Source organism: Rhinoraja longicauda, chromosome 1 (genome assembly GCF_053455715.1).
Source record: "Rhinoraja longicauda isolate Sanriku21f chromosome 1, sRhiLon1.1, whole genome shotgun sequence".
NCBI classification, from domain to species: Eukaryota; Metazoa; Chordata; class Chondrichthyes; order Rajiformes; family Arhynchobatidae; genus Rhinoraja; species Rhinoraja longicauda.
The window spans coordinates 69,824,751-69,841,330 of NC_135953.1; the positions used below are offsets into that span (position 1 = coordinate 69,824,751).

Below are 16,580 nucleotides of genomic sequence, written 5' to 3' on the forward strand. Positions count from 1 at the left end.
CACGCCCTCAATAGCAAGAATATCCTTCCTCAAATTTGGAGACCAAAACTGCACACAGTACTCCAGGTGCGGTCTCACTATGGTCCTGTACAACTGCAGAAGGACCTCTTTGCTCCTATACTCAACTCCCCTTCTTATGAAGGCCTACATTCCATTGGCTTTCTTCACTGCCTGCTGGTGATTCTTGCATTAGGCTGGTGATTCTTGGGCTGGCATGCACCGGATCAATGCTGAATGGATGGATCATTCTGCTGTCTGTTTGCGGCTTCCCTCGGAGAGGGAAGTAAAATGAATTGAATCCTGTTGTTTTGCTGATGGAAAATGATCCCATCTGATAATTATCCTGTCTGCCCGGGGCACTGCGGCAGTAGAGCTGCTACCTTGCTGTGGCCAGAGACCTGGGTTTGATCCTGAATGTACGGAATTTGTACGTTCTCCCTGTGACTGCGTGGGGTTTTTCTGGGTGCACCAGTGTCTTCCCACATTCCAAAGACGCGCAGGTTTGTAGGTTAATTGGCTTCTGTAAAATGCGTCTAGCGTTTAGCGTGCTAAACTGGGATAACATAGAACTAGTATGAACGTGTGGCGGCACCCGGGGGCTAGGCCACTCCCTTGGTCATTCCACTCGGCACTCAGTGGACGGGAGGGATTAGGTCACTTCCTGGGTCAGTTCCCTTGGGTCAGGTGGTCTGGGACTATAAAAGGTTTTGGGTGTGTCGACTCACGAGTTCTTGAGTGCGGTGTTTGGTGCCTTAGGTAATAAAGTATATTAACTACTCACCTGGCGTCTGGCCTGATTACCGCGGTGACCGCACCCACTACAAACGGGTGATTATTGGTGCAAAATCGGCGGGTGGAAGGACCTGTTTCCACGCTGTATCACTAAACTAAACTAAACTGAGCTGAAGGCTCAGTGAGAGCTTGAGCCCTGTTGAATGGTAAATATGGCCACCTATCCCACGGCTAACAATCGCCTATTGTATGCCCCACATTTCCTTGATTATTGTTGCTTTTTGCATATCTTACATTAATTTCTCCTAAGTACCGTCTATATCTTTCATTCCCTTTTCCCCTGACTCAGTCTGAAGAAGGATCTCGACCCGAAACGTCACCTATTTCTTTTCTCCAAAGATGCTGCCTGACCCACTGAGTTACTCCAGTTTTTGTGTCTGTCTTCAATATGCATCGAGGACGCCAGTAATTAAATGACTGAGTTGGGTAGTGTCTGAGCAAGTATAATTCCTAGCCAATTGCTGAGGGAGGAGGCAGGAGGGAGTGGAAGGGAGGAGGGGGAGGGAGGAGGGGGTGGGGAGGAGGGGGAGGAGAGGGTGCTGCACCAATGCAGGAGAGGTTTGGGCCCGACGGGTCCACTTGGTCTAGTTGCTATTAATGATCTTTTTTAATTTTCAAGTTTTATTGAATAAGTTGCATTCAAAATTTCATCTGCCAAGGTGGGATTTTGAACTCACTTCTTCCAGTTCACAGGGTAGTTGTCCAGCAGCTTTACCACAGTGCTGGCAGTGAAGTAAATTAAGCTGATGCAGTGTTGCTGGTTGTTGGTCCTGAGCATCCTGACCCCTGAGATGTTTCCTGAGGTCGTATACTGCACTCCAGCGCCTTAGGAATACCTAACTGAGGAGATACTGCTTTACAGTCTGCCAACTCACTGGGTCAGCAACTCACAGCATCCCATGAGCTCTGTATTTCTGTATTTCAGTTCTGTATTTGTGTCTCTACGGTACACATTTTGTATGGGAATTCTGTGCCATACTGAGCTCATTCTGATTCAGCTGTCCCACCATCGACCAACACTGTTGTTTGAAATGTAATGCTGAAGCTTTATAAGGTGCTGGTCAGACCACATTTCAAGTACTGTGAACAGTTTTGGACCCCATATCTGAGAAAGGATTTGCTGACATTGGAAAGGGTCCAGAGGAGGTTTATGAGAATTATCCTAGGAATGATTAGGTCAACATAAGATGAGCGTTTGACGGCAATGGGCCTGTACTCGCTGGAGTTTAGAAGGATGAGGGGGGACCTCATTGAAACTTACCGAAGAGTGAAAGGCCGGGATAGTGTGGTTGTGGAGAGGATGTTTCCACTAGTGGAAGAGTCTTGGATCAGAGACCATACCCTCACAATAAAAGGATGTACCTTTAGAAAGGAGATGAGGAGGAATTTCTTTAATCAGAGGATGGTGAATCTGTGGAATTCATGGCCACAGACAGCTGTGGAGGCCAGGTCAATGGAAATTAATAGATTCTTTATTGATTGAATACTTTATTGTCACATGTGAAATGTCACAGTGAAATTTTTTGCTTGCATACCCAAGGTATGCAAATAATCGCCCGTAAAGGGTGCTTACAAAGTTACCAATTCCCTCCACACCACCTGCCAAGTTCCCCTTTGTTCCCCCTCCCCCCTCCCTCACGGTGGTCCCCCCACATCGGGTCCTCCATTGTGCACTGTTCTCCCCTCGCCCCCACCCCCCCTCACGGCAGTTTCCCCACACTGGGTCCCTAATACTCTTCCCTCTCCCTCACTGCGGTCCCACTACGTTGGGTCCTTATTTATTCTTTCCCTCGGCAGCGGCGTCCTCAATTCCGCGTGTCCATCCTCATCCGTCGGTCGGCGCTATTATCGACCGCTGCACCGACCTCTTTACTAACACTGCCGGGTCCTCACCGTGCGCCTTCAGTTTCTTGTGTCTATCTTACACATTACATATACAGGTTTTACACATTACATATACAGGTTTTTAATTTGTTCCACTGCTGTCGACATTATCGTGCTTATACTTGCATTTAACATCAACACCTTGCTTTTTTCAGTATCAAATCAAACTTTACTTTCCATCTCCTGAATGATCTATACTATCTGCTTGAAGTTCATATTTAATTTAGTTTTGTTTAGTTTAGTATCACTTTTACCGAGGTATGGTGAAAAGCTTTTGTTGCGTGCTATCCAGTCAGCGGAAAAACTATACATGATTACAATTGAGCCATCCGCCGTGCATAGATACATGATAAAGGGGAAAACATTTAGTGCACACATTTGTTTATGTGTATAAAACCATTTCCCCAAACCTTTTTTGTTATGCACTCTTGGATGTACAATTATTTTTGGATTCCGTGACCAGTAAAGTTGTGCTAATCCCTGCCACATCCAAAATCCCCTTCTATCTCTGGCTTTAAGCACTGTCACCGTTAGAAAGTGTCAGGATCACGAGCATTAATAACTGAACCTGGGAGATTTTACAAAGTACTTCCGTTGTAGCACAATGTCTTTGAGGGCCTAGCTGGCTGCCTCAGAAAATGCAATATTTTATTTGTTGCACATTGGCATTCCTGCAATTTGTGGAACATCATGCTAAGTGGGATGTGACCTTTAGTAAGGCAAAGGTGTGAATTAACCAGGCTGTGCTGGGAATGGTATCGAGTGAGCTAAGAAACCATCTGACAACCCCATCCCTACTCTCCATGTAGAAATGGTGAGAAATGATAAGGCACAGATGTTAATTACAAGAATCACTTTATTCAACAGCTACACTCCCATGCTGATGGATGTATTTAGAAGTAATGTTTCCTAGGTGTGGCTGGTATGTTTTTCCTGTTTGCTTGTAAACAGGGATTATATATCACATGATTACAGCGCTTGTGGGCATAATCTTCTCATTGGAAACAAACCCTGGCTTTTTTCTCGATCAAGAAAGGTTTGTCAAACTCTTACAGTTCATTGTATGAAATGATGTCCAGGTGTAATTAACATTCCAAGGGTCTATGATTAGAAGCAGAATTTCCAATTTAATCTAACGTTGACACATCTCACATTATGATTGATAAAAAAAAAATTAAATCAATTTTATACATAAAGGATCAGTTATACTATATTTCACGCTGTATTAATTCGATAGCTAAGACAAACAGACCTAGAAATCTATCTGCATCTTTAAAGGACTTGGGTGCTTTACTGTAAAACCCACCAGTGGGCAAGGAGTTGGACACTATACCTCACGGTTTGCCTATCGTGCACGTGCCTCAATGGCAGTGAAACACACAGAGGGAAGTCAGGGCATTTGAATTGGGGTGGGAGGGCACTAATCTGCTCTTTGAAGATCAAAAGTGTCATTTAACTACCTGTACATTTCTCTAAACTGCTGTGGCCTGATCTGTCAACAACATTTCCAAATCATATATAACTTCCATTTAGTCTTGATTTGTCCCGATCTGCCTTTGAAAATGTTAAACATCATGCTCATTATCAGAGTAAAATCCATTCATCAATCTTCCAGAAACTTGGGTTTTCACCATTGGAACATTTTGTTTGTGATAATGGTCAAATGCCACTCAAACAGAATAGAATTTGCTCAACGACAATGGTTCATTAATTTGACAAATCATGGATTAAAAACAAACAAGCCAAAGATAGTTTTGCTCAGAAGGACATGTAGAGATGCCCAATACACAGTATTTTATGACATGAAGTTTAACTTAATTACAGATCTATGAACTTGAAATTGTACGTGGACCCAGGCACAAGACGAAATTGATCAAAAAATCGACAAACAGGATTTTCATGATTTTGGAGATTTGAGCAAAGATGATGTCACATAAACAGAGTGGAAGTAAGAAAATGAAGCTCAGAAGACAACTACTAAGGTTACAGGAAGATTTGATCAGTTGGTAAATGGGCAGCGTGATGGCAAATAGAATTTAATCTCGATAAGTGTGAGGTTGTACACTTTGGAATGACTAATAAGGGTAGGATGTACACAATGAATGTTGGGGCCTAGGGAGTATTGAGGAATAGGGAACATTGGCTAACAATTCCTGAATGTGGCATCACAGGTAAATAAAGAGGTGAAGAAGGTACACAGGATACTAGTCTTCATTAGCTGCGGCAAAGATTGAAAGAGCAGGGAGGACATGGTACAGCTTTATTAAACATTGGTTAGGTTACCTCTTCATAAGGTCATAAGGGATAAGAGTAGAATGAGGCCATTCAACCCATCAAGTTACCGCACCATTCAATCATGGCTGATCTATCTCTCCCTCCTAATCCCATTCTCCTGTCTTCTCCCCATAACCTCTGACACCTGTACTAATCAAGGATCTATCTATTTCTGCCTTAAAAATATTCACTGACAGCTTCCACAGCTGTCTGTGGCAAAGAATTCCACAGATTCACCACCCTCTGACTAAAGACATTTCTTCTCATCTCCTTCCTAAATTCCTCCTTCTGGGAATTGCACAGTGGGAACCAAAATTGGAGAATTCAATATTTATTCCATTGAATTGTAAGCTACCTAGGCGGAATATGAGGCGCTGTTGCTGGGAAGTGACTTCTGGTCATTGCACCATGGGAAGGATGAGATTGCACTGGAGAGGGTAAAGGGAAGTTTCACCAGGATGTTATCTGGAATGCAGCATCTCAGCTTTGAGGAGAGACTGGAGGGGCTGAGTTTGTTTTTCTCTGAGGAGAGGAAGCTAAGGAGGGAATTTGATAGAGGTGTAAAAAGGGATGTTAGATTAAGGGGAACTTTTTTTCCATGACAGAGATACCAAAACTATAGGGTACAGATCTAGGGTAAATGAGAAGAGGTTTAGAGGAGATCTAAGGAAGAATTATTTCACCCAGAGAGTGGTTACAATTTGAAACACGCTACCTGAGAGGGTGGTAGAGACACACAATTAAATTAATATCTACAAGACGACCTGAACAGTCAAGGAAAAGGCAGATGCAGACCAAATGGTGCTAAACGGGATCAGTGTAGATAGTTAAATGGTGCTTGGTGTGGCCGTGGTGGGGTGAAGGGCCTTTGATGTGACTTTTTGATTCTTTGAACTTGTTTTTGTATGAGTTGCCTGTGTTTGTCACACATCAGCAGAAGCAAAATCTATGCTGAATATAATTTCAGCTGTCTCAAAGTAGAGGCTGACTTTGGTATAAGATTCAAACTGACCACAAACATTCTGGACCAAACTCAGGCCTGAGCACTTAGAACTATGTTGATGCAACCCATCCCAAAGCATCTAGTGAGACAACTTTGGCCAGCGAGGCTCACAGTGACCGGCAGAGCGTCGCAGACTTTGGGTGGAAATGCACACCCGCAAGCTGATCTGCGTTTTGATTAATGCTCCATAAACCAAATTTGCAGATGCTCCCCAAAATGAAAGTTGATATTCAATTAGGAAGCATCTGCAAATTTTTGTATGGGGAATTAATCAAAATGTGGATTAGCTAGAGGTGTGCACTTCTATCCAAAGTCCAACTCAATGCTTTAATAAAGCAATTTGTAGATGGTTCCCAATATGAAAGTTGATATTCACTGGAAGTTGTCAGTTGAATTATAACAATCTATTTTATTCAAATTACGCAACTAATAATATCTGAACCTTGCAGTACCATGACAGACTATTGTTCACACCCCTCTTCCATAGCTTGCCTTTCTCTATTGAGTGCCACAGTGAAGAATTGTTTGACATTTTGTCTCTTTGTTCTCATTCAAATTTTTCCTTGCCATTTCACATGTGATTAACCCAAGAGCTTAGTCTGCAAATGCAGTCAATATTTATATTGTATCATTTTACAAGCCATCCTTTCAAACTGCTGCAAATAGCTGTTTACTTACATTCAGTGTAGCGTGGTTGCCTTTACCAGAAAGGACTGACTCAAAGCAGTTAAAAATTAAACCAGCTACAAGAGCTTCCCGGCTCATCCAGATATTTATTCAGATCGGGTACATGTGATCTAACTCATTTACAGACACTGGTTTTTCCTGTTATAAGCAAAGGTGCACAACGAAGAAAAATTAAGCATCCTCATTTGCATTTTGTAAATTAAATTCCAAATTAAGATAAGTCTTCAAAACAAAAGGATATTTGCCTATCGACACTGTGTCTCTTCCAGATCTTATGCAAAATCTGTTGGATGATTTTGGTTTCTTATTTAACATACATGTCGTAACAGAGTAAAATTATCTTTTTTTTTTCAACAAATTGATCAACAATTAGATTTCATAACATGAACACAGCTTTCTTACTCTTTTTGGCGATCTGCCATCCTTTACAGTCCAGTAACTGTGTCTTGTTATTGATTCAGATTACGCTATCAGAGCGTGACCTTCCCAAGGAGGAAGTCAATCTCAGGATTAAATATTGCCGACCTTATGGTGGGGCTGTGTATTAAGGGAAACCATGGCCCAGGATTTCCTGGAACACTGAGCGAGAGCAGCGAGGCTTTGAAGAGCGCATGAAAAATCGTAGAAAGTTATAATTGGAGAGATACGGAATGGAAGCAGGTTCTTCAGCTCTGTCCTCGCCTACCATCAACCACCCATCCTATGTTAAACCCATTTTTATTCTCCCCTTATTTTCATGAACATTCCCCCAAATTCTACCACTCACCTACACATCAGGGACAATTTACAGAGGTCAATTAACCTACCAATCCTCACAGCTTTGGGTTGTGGGAGGAATCCAGAGTAATCGAAGGAAACCCACGCTGTTACAGGGAGAATGCGCAAATTCCACACTGACAGCACCCAAGGTCAGGATTTAACTTGGATCACTAGCACTGTGAGGCAGTGGCTATACAAACTGCTCCACAGTGTTGCTGGTTATTAACATACGAAGCAGTGTCCATTACTGGAGTAATACCTGACTGTAAAACAATCAAGTGAATTCTGGTTATTGACTGCTTGCGTCTGTTGTCAAAATGATAATTGAAAATTGGACCCACCTTCAAATGCAAATAGCTGCTCAGTCCAGCATTATGTCGCACTTTGCATGGGTCATTGCTTTTTGTTGCCAAATAATACCAGCTACTCCAAAGAATGTTGATTTGCTCTAATTCGTCTTTGACTTCAAAGGACTGCCTGAGAGAGAGAGAGAGTGACAGCGAGAGCGAGAGAGAGAGATAGAGGGAAGGAGAGGGAGAGGGAGAGAGATGTGTCAGGGCAATCTCATTCTTTTATTTACGTTAATACCATCTGAAGCCCTTAATAAAGCTGGTTCAGTTGTATGAAATGGCAAAGATGAGCATCATCGGGTAGCTGAATAATTTTGAGTTTACTGCTAATTTTTAAGGCATTTTCTGCTAATTCATTTTTAAGGCATTTTCTGCAACGTGCTGGCAGCAGCCTAGGTTTAGTTTTTGTTTAGTTTAGAAATATAGTTCAGAAACAGGCCTGCCCACCGAGTCCGCGCTGATGAGCGATCCCCGAACACGAGCACTATCTATCCTACACACTAGAGACAATTTACAACCTTTAGTGAAGCCAATTAACCTACAAACCTATACGTCTTTGGAGTGTGGGAGGAAACCGGAGCACCTAGGAAAAACCTACGTGGTCACGGGAAGAACGTATAAACAACACCGTACAGACAGCACCTGGAGTCAGTACACAGTCTGGGTCTCTGGCGTTGTAAGACAGCAACTCTACCGCTGTGCCACTGTGCCACTGTGCCACTGTGCCACTGTGCCACTGTGCCACTGTGCCACTGTGCCACCACCCTTTTATAGATTCCCAGTCAGTGGCTAAAGCATCTGTAGCTGCTGGTTAACAAATGGCTTTTATTTATATGGCAAATTTAAAACTTTATAAAGTGATTTTTTAATTGCGCAGCAAGTTCCTACACACTGCTTTGTGATGATCCTCGTTTGGTGGTGAGGAATACATTTTGGTTGAGATAGTTTGGAGTAATTCACTTTTTTTTCTTCAAAACTAAAATATTTGACATCTAAGTGAGCAGACAAGGCAACTTTACATTTGCATGGACTCATTATTTCAGCAAAGCACAGGAGTGAGAGCCTGGAGTTTTCATATCATATATCATATCATATATATACAGCCGGAAACAGACCCTTCGGCCCACCAAGTCCGTGCCGCCCAGTGATCCCCGTACATTAACACTATCCTACACCCACTAGGGACAATTTTTACATTTACCCAGCCAATTAACCTACATACCTGTACGTCTTTGGAGTGTGGGAGGAAACCGAAGATCTCGGAGAAAACCCACGCAGGTCACGGGGAGAACGTACAAACTCCTTACAGTGCAGCATCCGTAGTCAGGATCGAACCTGAGTCTCCGGCGCTGCATTCGCTGTAAAGCAGCAACTCTACCGCTGCGCTACCGTGCCGCCCTTTGTTTCACGTCACTGCAACAGAAAGGGAACGTCCACAGGGTTCAATCCTGACTACCGGCGCTCTCTGTGTGGAGTTTGCGTGGTCTACCTGCAATTTCCTGGGTTTCCTCCAGGTGCTCTGGGTTCCTCCCACATTCCCAAAAATGTGTGAGGAAATGATTTATTCCATGTGCTTAGATGAGTGATAGAATCAGAGGGATGTGTGTGTGTGCATGTGTGTCTGTGTTCATAACGTGTGTGTGTGTGTCTGTGTGTGTCTGTGTATACGTGCATGCGTCGTGCATGTGTGTTTATGTGTGTTTATGTGCACGTATGTGGCAGTGAGGGGGGTGGTGGACATTCATGTGAATGTGGGAAGAGTAAAATGAGTGAAGGTAAGACATAAGTAAATGAATTAGATGCTGGATGGTTTGCATGGAAATGGTCTGTGCTGCATCTCTTTATGGTTTTAGCGGTGTCTGAGATACTCCAAAGACGTACAGGTATGTTGGTTAATTGGCTGGGTAAATGTAAAAATTGTCCCTAGTGGGTGTAGGATAGTGTTAATGTGCGGGGATCGCTGGGCGGCACGGACTTGGTGGGCCGAAAAGGCCTGTTTCCGGCTGTATATATATGATATGATATGATATACTGCAGTTCCCTGAATATAGTGGTTCTCTGTAACTGATCTACAGCTGTTAAACAGTACCAAACATTAGTTGATTACTCTGTTAGATAACATTGGAATGTTGGACGTCTGATTTTCTTGGAATGTTACACAGTTCAGCAGTGCAAAGGCCCAGAATTGGTGAAGGTTCGTTTCGGAGGGTCAAATCTCCTCTCTTTAAATGCTCCCTGGAACTTGGAGTTTGGACTACAGTTGACAAAGATCAGGTAGGCCAAGAACTAGGTAGACAGAGGCAACTCTCCTGGATTGCCAGTTACTTTGTCCATTCCACAGATGTGAATCTGTGGAATTCTCTCCCTCAGAAGGCAGTGGAGGCCAATTCTCTGAATGCATTCAAGAGAGAGCTAGATAGAGCTCTTAAGGATAGCAGAGTCAGGGGGTATGGGGAGAAGGCAGGAACGGGGTACTGATTGAGAATGATCAGCCATGATCACATTGAATGGCGGTGCTGGCTTGAAGGGCCGAATGGCCTCCTCCTGCACCTATTGTCTATTGTCCCACCACACCATTGTACACCAGGGAGGTATGTTCTATCCCTTCCCCACCAAATGGAAGATGGCGGAGAGTGTGGGAGAGGTTGCCTCAAAGGTTTGCAAGTTAGGCATCAATTTCCATTGTTCAAATACCTAGCCTAACAATTAAAATTTCAGATGTGATATTTTATTCTCAATATGCAGCTAGCAGGTCAGCAATGTTTGGTATCCCCGCCTCTAGTGAATGCCTCCCGGCTTAAAATCATTCCCAGTGATGTACAAAATGAGCATTCCACCTCTTCATCAAAACAGAGGAGATGTTTACTATCAACACAAATAGCTGCTGTGCATTGTGTGGGTGAAGGTTATTGTCTCCTCGAATAAAATTACGACAGGAACGTTTCAATGTATTGCCAAGTGTTTCCGTATTTTCTTGCCTTTTTTCGTGATCCTTCTATTCATGAAACAGAGAGATGAGCTCTTTTAGTCCACTTGCTGTCACCATTAAGTTTCTTCAGATCAGCCATTTTATGGCGTAGTTCATTTTACTCTTATGCTTCAGTGCACTTTACAGAAAAAACATTAGCTAGATGCATCGTTACGAAAGTTTCCTTTTGCTTCAGCTGGCATTCCAATCCTCATGAGGGGGGATCTTATTGAAACATATAAGATAATTAGGGGATTGGACACATTAGAGGCAGGAAACATGTTCCCAATGTTGGGGGAGTCCAGAACAAGGGGCCACAGTTTAAGAATAAGGGGTAGGCCATTTAGAACGGAGATGAGGAAGAACTTTTTCAGTCAGAGAGTGGTGAAGGTGTGGAATTCTCTGCCTCAGAAGGCAGTGGAGGCCAGTTCGTTGGATGCTTTCAAGAGAGAGCTGGATAGAGCTCTTAAGGATAGCGGAGTGAGGGGGTATGGGGAGAAGGCAGGAACGGGGTACTGATTGAGAGTGATCAGCCATGATCGCATTGAATGGCGGTGCTGGCTCAAAGGGCTGAATGGCCTACTCCTGCACCTATTGTCTATTGTCTATTGTCTATTGAACTTGCCAAACTGTACTGAGTTAGAGCTATTTTTCTGTTTTTGGACAGTGGCCATTTGGAAGTGGAATGGATTACATGCACCGGTTTCATGCAGGACCATCACTTCCGGATTATAGCATTCCTGCTCATTATTTGGAAGAATTAATTTTTATATGGTTTCGACAGTGGATGTACTCTGCCACTTAAATCTACTTACCCTACAAAGTAATTCATGGTGTGAGCCAGTGGATGCAGTAATATATTATAAGTGTTCAAGATTAATGTTACACATTCAAGCTCTTACTTTTTGTTACATTCAAGAGCCCGAGAGAAGGGTTATTTCCATTCTGATTTTTATTAAAATAAACAATGCATTCACAAGGCATTTTAGTGCTCATCACATTTTTATTATCCTTTCTAATAAATGCAACTTTGTAACAAAACCTTAAATAAATAGAACATTTATGAAAAATATAAATCTCTGCAAAGCATATAGGGTGGTTACTTTCAACAGTACAAATTATTACATTAAAAAACATTCTGTATGTCTAGGGCCACAATCAAAAAAGCTGTTCCAATACCTGACATATCACTAACTGCACTGATATTTGAAATGCAAACACTTCTATAACAATTTTTAATCTTGAATTAATTAGCTTTTTTGTAACATTCACCATTAAATAATATGCACAACATAGCCAATTTATAAAACATTATATCACTTGATGAAGAGTGTATTAAAGATATCTGCAGTGTCCTTCACTTTGATGGGTTTATAACAGCTTTGATTTGCTACAGCACACTTTGGATTAGTTAGTTGACCTCTTGATGGTACGTTTTCTGTGAACGAAGATCAAGATGCAACATCCTATGCCTGATCGGCATCTACAGTCTGGCAATATGCCTACAGGGATATGAACCCTGATATTTGTTTTAGGTCCCCTCTGGTGAAATCTGCTGAGCTGTGACTGCTCAGTTTACGATTCTTCAGGTCCGTGACCACCAACATAATGTATTAAAATGTTTTTTTTAATTCTAGGGGGCTGGGAAGAATTGAAATTCTCCCCACGTCCATTGCACTTACAATGTCTCCCCACTTTCTGTTAGATCACCACCTAATATGGTGCAAACAATTATCTTTTGAGAAGGGAACAGGTTGGGTGTGAAGAAACAACCTGCCATCAGTTCATCCACATTACATTTGAGACCAAACAGTGAGCCTTAAGGTCCAATTTTGGCTTGGCCTCGGGTGTCAAGGTTAGGCCATGTGTGAACATGGTGCCAATTCTAAATATGAATTGCCACAAAATTTGTTCCAACTCATGGACTCGATTCAGAATTTTGTCCCAAGGTACTTGTTAGTGCTGTATTACATCAGATTAATGCACATTGGCTGAGAAACTGTTCCATGCCAAGAAAGACACATTAGACCAACTGCATTGTTCTGACAATGCGTGTTTTGTGCACGGGCCGCCTGCTGCAAAATTCCATTGGGCACAATGTTCAAGGCATTGTTGACAATAGAACAGTTCTTGCATAGTTTGTGTGCACAAGGGCCTATCCTGTGTTAAGGCAGAGCGAGCAGAGGAATATAGTTGGGTTTGAATGGTGGGAGTTCCAATGCTTTGGTCAGTGGGGATTGGGAGTTGATTGGGAGCTTAGTTTATTTTAGTTTAGGTTGGTTTATTGTCACCTGTACCAAGGTACAGTTTGGATCCCAATGAGTAGGACTGGGATGCGATTGGACAGTTAACTTCTAATGGGGGTCTGAAGATGATCTACCATGCAGAATGAAGTAGGAGTATAATAGGGACTAATCTGGAGTTTCTAACTGCCAGACTCTGCATCAATGGATCGTGGTTGAGCAAGTGACCTTTAAGTTGCATTGCGAAGGTTTCACATGTTGTGAAAGCCCACTTCTACAAGAAGGATCTACAGCATGCACAATCGACCTTTGCTGAAATGGTATTCAAACATGTGCAATATATCATTGTATAGTGTCATTTGGATGGAGGACTTTAAAAGGAATTTGTGATTGTTCTGGGACTGAACTTTTAATGACAAAATGTTATGAGAAAATAACTTTAATAATACATTTTATACAATGTTTCCAGGCCCTTGATTTTTCTTTGCCATAACACATTTTGTTAAAGCACATTTCGCTACTAGGAAGGATGTGCTGGCTCTGGAGAGGGTCCAGAGGAGGTTTACAAGAATGATCCCAGGAATTTTGTAGGTTAACCTATGATGAGCATTTGTCGGCTCAGGGCCTGTACTCGTTGGAATTCAGGAGAATGAGGGGGACCTCATTGAAACATACAGAATAGAGGAAGGCTTGGATTGAGTGGATGTGGAGAGGATGTTTCCACTAGTGGCAGAGTCTAGAACTAGAAGTCATAGCCTCAGAATTAAAGGACGTACTTTTTGGAAAGAGGTGAGGAGAAATGTCTTTAGTCAGAGGGTGGTGAATCTGTGGAATTCAGCCAAGTCAGAGGATATTTTTAAGGCAGAGATAGATAGATTCTTTTTTTAGTACAGATGTCAGAGGTTATGGGGAGAAGGCATGAGAATGGGGTTAGGAGGGAGAGATAGATCAGCCATGAGTGAATGGCGGGGTAGACTTGATGGACTGAATGGCCTCATTCTACTCCTATTCCTTATTACCTTATGTATCCATCACATAGGAGAGAGGTGAGTGTGAGTGGCATGCAACTGGCAACAGCTTCCGGACCATCGATCCAACATGGTTGTTTAAAAAATAAGTATCAGAACTCATTTAAATTCTTTATTCAGTAATTTTTAGAAATTGACACAAATGTTCTCGGAAGAAACCGTTATCCTCCTGCATTCTGGAGGAAAGAAATGCTCTGTCACGTTGGAAGAATGCACATTTCTAAAATAATCTATGAGGCTTTTGTAATCAGAGCAGGTGCTTTGCTATTTTGCAATCTGGATTGTTAAGGCTGACAGCAAAGTGAATTACAGACTGATCTCTACATTGAACTCAAAGAAATGCAGTTGGTTGTGGACCATTGAGTACTGGAAAAAACAAGTAGTGATGGTTACACCCTTCAGCTCATTACCTCCACTGGTTGGGTTTGGTGTTCAATATGTAAAGCATTAAGGGTGACACCGTGGCACAGCGGTAATGTTGCTGCCTTACAGTGCCAGAGACCCAGGTTCGATCCTGCCTATAGGTGCCGTCTGTATGGAGTTTGTACGTTCTCTCTGTGACTGCGTGGGTTTTCCATGGCTGCTCCCGTTTCCTCCCACACTCCAAAGACATACAGGTTGGTAGGTTGATTGGCTTTGGTAAAAAATTATAAATTGTTCCAAGTGTGTAGGATAGTGTCAGTGTACAGGTTGATCGCTGGTCGGCACCGACTCGGTGGGCCGAAGGGCCTGTTTCCGCTCTGTATGTCGAAAGTCATTCTGTGCTTCTGCTGCTGCAGTTAAGGTGTGATTGCAACATACTGTCATTTTGCCTCTATAATGATTAATGGTTTGCATGGCGTAATCTTTTCTCAGAACTTGCTGATATTATGGTTCTGATGCTGTATCAAGTAGCGTGGCCATGAAACACTACCGATCAAACAGAGCTGGGAGAACAGTCCGTACCCTTGTTTGAGCAATGATGGTTTCTTTATATCCTTATGTTGCTTTTCCAGTCTGGCAGACAAAATCCAGTACAGTGAGAAATAAACATCTAATTTTTCTTTGGAATGAAAGCGTCCTTTGTTTCCAAACTAAACTCAATGCCATGAAAATATTTCAATGTCATTTGCAGGAGCGGAGTCCATGGCATGGCTTAGTGCAATATTGTAGCACACATGATTGAAGTTCAGATTAAAGATGAATTTCAGCCCTCTCAGTAACAGTAGCTGGGTTTCCTGTGGTTGACCTTGGTGACCAGCTCTGCTGGATATCAAGTCAGGTCAAAGTCCTTCAGTAATTTTACGTCCTTTCCTGTCAATAGCCTGCTGCCATTCACTCTATTCCCACGTCTACCATGGGAAGAGGTCAGGCAATTGGAGAAAAAGATTCAAGGGTGTGCTCAGAAATGTTACATCATTGTGTGCTGAGAGCCTCTGTCCCCTGACCACATAATTCGAGATGATACTGAGAACTTCCTAGATGTGCCTGGGGAGTCCACAGTAGCCCTGGGTAAGTGGTAGAAGGTGCACACCACCATACAAACTACCAATCCGCCAAGCTATCTGTGGAATAGTCTGTGCTTCCCACATTGACCCCATCATTCACCTCAGAACCCACGAAACCGACGTGGAGCAAATCATCCTCGATCCCAAAGGATTGCCTGAGAAGAACACCCATTCCAGGGTTGGGGAATAAATAAACAATGATAGCTTCCATTTAGAGCCCCTGTTTGTGCCACCAACTTCAGAACAATTGGACTGAAAATTTGGAGATAGGTTTTGGCAAGGGAAAGAAACAGAAAAAAAAGGAATTTACTGAAAATTAGAGTGTCACATGGGATAATCCGAACATCTCGACAATCTACCTCATGTTCAACAGGGTTCTGTGGGATGAGATTTTCTGTGCTTAACTTTAATTTTAAGATGCAGTAGAAATTTGAAGTTCAAAATTTTAGAGCAACTTCTGAATGTGGTGTGGATCTGTATAACTGTCCTATTCGTCTTATTCTGGTTGAGCCAGATAAACAGATTGGAATGTGCAAAGAGGCAGGAAAATAAGCCTTTCAGGAGAAGGTAAAACATTACTGGTCTGTAGAGAGCTAGCAATCCAATATATTTTCATCAGCCACCTGTCCAATAGCCTAATTGCAATATGTACCATGCAATTTAATATAAGCATATTCATTTTCACTATATATCTACAGTCCTAACAAAGTAAAATCCTCTCCTCTAATTACATGATACAATGTTATATTAAATACTATTGATAATCCTATCAATGGTAAATGGTAGCTTTTGCAATTGTCGAACTCTAAATGTTCATGCCAACCATTGAGAGAGGAGGTTTTTGAGGTGGTAATTTATCCTTCAGTTCTGTATAATATTTTAGATGACCATACACGACAACACACTGGCTACTTTATATTTTGAAGTTTGTAAAATGTTATGATGGAGCACAGTGATACTTGGAAGAGAATTACAGTGTGCATTTGTGGTTGCCCCATTATAAGAAGGATGTGGAGGCTTTTGGAGAGGGTGCACAGGAGGTTTTCCAGAATGCTGCCAGGATTAGAGGGTTTCAGCTACAAGGCGAGGTTGGATAAACTTGGAT

At 42.4% G+C, this 16,580-nt stretch overlaps 1 protein-coding gene across 5 annotated transcripts in view; it reads right to left on the bottom strand.

Annotated features, from left to right (window-relative positions):
• Window positions 1-11,730: 11,730 nt before the first annotated feature.
• nwd2 (NACHT and WD repeat domain containing 2) overlaps window positions 11,731-16,580 on the bottom strand; it is a 115,457-nt gene continuing 110,607 nt past the window's right edge. For all 5 annotated transcript variants that reach the window (XR_013547306.1, XR_013547307.1, XR_013547303.1 and 2 more), the window contains one exon: window positions 11,731-15,630. The gene's annotated coding sequence lies outside the window, so the exon portion shown is untranslated. The remainder of the gene's footprint in view (window positions 15,631-16,580) is intronic.